This window comes from Tribolium madens, unplaced genomic scaffold, assembly GCF_015345945.1.
Source record: "Tribolium madens isolate multiple individuals breed KSU strain unplaced genomic scaffold, Tmad_KSU_1.1 Scaffold_96;HRSCAF=242;Tcas5.2_LG5, whole genome shotgun sequence".
NCBI lineage: Eukaryota > Metazoa > Arthropoda > Insecta > Coleoptera > Tenebrionidae > Tribolium > Tribolium madens.
In genome coordinates, this window is record NW_025401068.1 from 14,579,922 (window position 1) to 14,582,964 (window position 3,043).

The 3,043-nt window shown below is 33.9% G+C and overlaps 1 protein-coding gene across 9 annotated transcripts in view; it reads left to right on the forward strand.

The window, feature by feature from the left end:
• LOC123012987 (protein still life, isoforms C/SIF type 2) overlaps positions 1-3,043 on the forward strand; it is a 61,362-nt gene that overhangs the window by 6,356 nt on the left and 51,963 nt on the right. For 4 of the 9 annotated variants that reach the window (XM_044411248.1, XM_044411252.1, XM_044411253.1 and 1 more), the window contains exon 1: positions 2,026-2,296. The exons of 3 other annotated variants lie outside the window; for them this stretch is intronic. The gene's annotated coding sequence lies outside the window, so the exon portion shown is untranslated. Of the gene's footprint in view, positions 1-2,025; positions 2,297-3,043 lie in introns of those variants that run through there. 2 more of the 9 variants (XM_044411255.1, XM_044411256.1) reach the window with 1 other exon arrangement.

Here is a 3,043-nt window from a genome sequence, read left to right on the forward strand (position 1 = left end):
ATTTAATAATATAAATTAGGTTTTATGTTTTATTTTTCTAAATTTTTAACGTAATGTAATAAATCATAATTTAAATTCTATTAGATTGTGTTTAACAAAAGTTTGAAACTAAAGTTATTTTGAAACAACTTTAAAACATTTTGAAACTATTAAAACTTTTAAACCACGTTATGAAATACTAGTTTTAGATAGATACAGGGTGATTCAGTTAAGATGTTCTGACTGGTTTTAGACATCGATAATGGTTGTTTAGAGTTAAAAAATGGTAGTTTTTGGACGAAATAAGCTGTCAACTGCTTAAATTTTAAGTAAATAATACTCGTATTTATATTTGCGACTACCTACTAAATATAAAAATATACAGGTGCGCCAGAACTCGCGCCCCAGAGAAAAATGGCTTATAAGGTAAGATACCAGAAACGTAAAAAATGTTAAAAAAAATATCTATAAAAATTAATGTGAGTTTAAATTTTGCACTTTGACTCTATTTATTTATGTTGGAAAAATAATTTTCCAAGTTTTTTTGCGACAAGCTATTAGAAGAAGAAACAATGAAGCTGTATCCTAAATTATAACTCTGTTTAATGTTATTTGTGGCTTTAATCGTCAAAATTTTTGTACCTTTATTAAATAATTGTAAAAAAACATATACAATAAAGTTGGTGTCATCAAAACAATAAATATACTGGGTGATTGTGTTGATTGTTGTGTGCACAGTAATTTTGTAGTTTTGTTCATCGTATTTTAAATCACTCTGTATAATAATTTGAGGATCACAAATACCTAAATATTTTTGTAGTATCAATTATTTTTTATACAGAGTGATGAAAAAAAGGCGCCCACGATTGAAACAGACGCGTCCTTTTTTATTGAAACATTGTGACACCATCATTCCAAAAATAGTCTAAATAGATTCTTTTTAAAGTTTAAGCAGTTTGTCTAACAGCACAAAGCGGCAATATTGCACAAATTTCTTTTACTAAAAAACTATTTCACTCAGGTATTTTTCGTATCTAGGAAACCTATTTGACTTTAATTGTTCAAATTTCACAGATCAAACAACATTAAAAATTGATTTTTTTGTTGCTACTGTTTCCAATAATTACTTGGACATTTTCTGTATCCTAGGATATTTGCAATGTTGCAACATTGATAAATTTTCTTTGGAGCCAAGAAATGGTATCCAAACATCTTCAATAAAGTTTATTTCAATAGACTTTTTACACATTTTTTTTAAGAACACCGTCAACAGTATCAAAATCTAGACTTTAACAATGAAATTATTTTAAAACTGAAAGTCTATATCTTACTGATAAGAGCACAAATCCAATTTTGGTCTTCGAATTCGTCTTTAATAAAAGATCACTTATAACGTGTGGGTTAACACAGACGCCTTTTTTTCATCATACTGTATATTTTTGTTAGCGTTTTTTGTTTGAAGTCTGCATAATATAAGTGATTTTAAAAGTATTTATTTATTTTGCAATAATTTATTCTTGTTATTTAAAATTATAATTATTGTATGGTCTTCAAGACATTTTGAATTTACAGAATTTTCAATCCGTGACTAATTAATCTCAAAGCTATAATTTAAAACCAAGAATCGACGTAAATTGCAATTAGCAGGATTCTTACTGTTCTCAGAATCATTGCAGTTTTATAGTCATGTATTTTTTAACCAAGACAGAGTGTTAAATTAAGTGTAATATTTGAATAAAAGTTGGAAATAAGTTCAAAAGCAAATAGATCTTATTTGAAGAACCACTTAAGTTTTTTCCTGCGAAGGTGTCAGCAATGCCGTCATAACCCATAAATCGATACCCCGTAAACATCAATTGGTGTAATTGGCACTCTGTGTTTCCCCGACTCTTCCTTCAACCATTCCACCTCTGAATTCCCGAAGAGTCATTAATTAAAAATCGTTCGTCTCCTCTCGCAATCGAAAATTCCCCCCAAACTCAATTACTCGCCTCTTTATTTACTCGCCTCAAAGTGGGCGAACTCCTGCAACGCTTGCGTGGACTCTAGCGCCTCTTTCGGCGAGCTTTCGAACGTCAGTCTGACCTGAAGTGTCGCGCTTTGAGTCGTGCCTCTCATTCACGGAGCTTTTTCCGGGGGGCCACCGGACCATATCGCAGTGCCAAAGGGTGCGGAGCACGTGACAGCCCGCCCCACATGTATCAACCTTTGTGCCACACCACTTAGTGTCAAATTTTTTTACCGGACTTTCAAGATGGGAGCAAAAGGGAGCGTCGAAGCCGCCAAGATCAATGCACAAAACTGGAATAACCTGGAGGTAAATGGGGCGCGATGGGTGCACGTGGCCCACCATGGGTTTCCGTGGGTGAATAGTGGCCGGTGTGTAGTGTTTGGACCCGCGAGGTGACGTCATCCGCCGGGATACTCCCGATCGATGTGTCCTGCCCCTCCCTTTGCATCCAGACGGCCATGCTGATGGGCCTGAGACGCCTTCACTCGCTGCGCCACAAACCTACAAAGGGTCACAGAGAGTTCGCCGGGGGTAAACGAACCCCGAATTGGGTCTCTTTGCACAATTGTTATGCAACTTGTTATACGATGCAGGAGGTTTTCCTGCTGAGGTTGCTTAATTGGATCACAAGTTTCTTAATACGAATTCATTCTTTTCCTGGTCATGCGAGAAAGTGATTTATTATTAGAGGCCCAAAGACTTGAAATAAGGATTTGTTTGGGTTTTGGGTTGTTGACATGCTTGCTCTATCACTAATAATCATTTTTGTTTCGAAGAAATGACCAGTGTTTTGATAAATCGCAGAAACATAACATCTTTAATGTAAATATTAATAATACACTTAAATCGTCTAATTTTAAATACGTGTTTTAACAGGCGTTTTATTTTGAATTTTCTACGCACATGTGTAATAATATGCGCCCTAGTTTTTTTATAATCTTGTTTTACACTAACACTAATCTATAATTTGAGTATGAGTTATTATAGTGACTGTTTTTTGTTTTATATTTTTGTATACATTTTTTGTTTGATTTTTCTGATTTTTTAATAAAG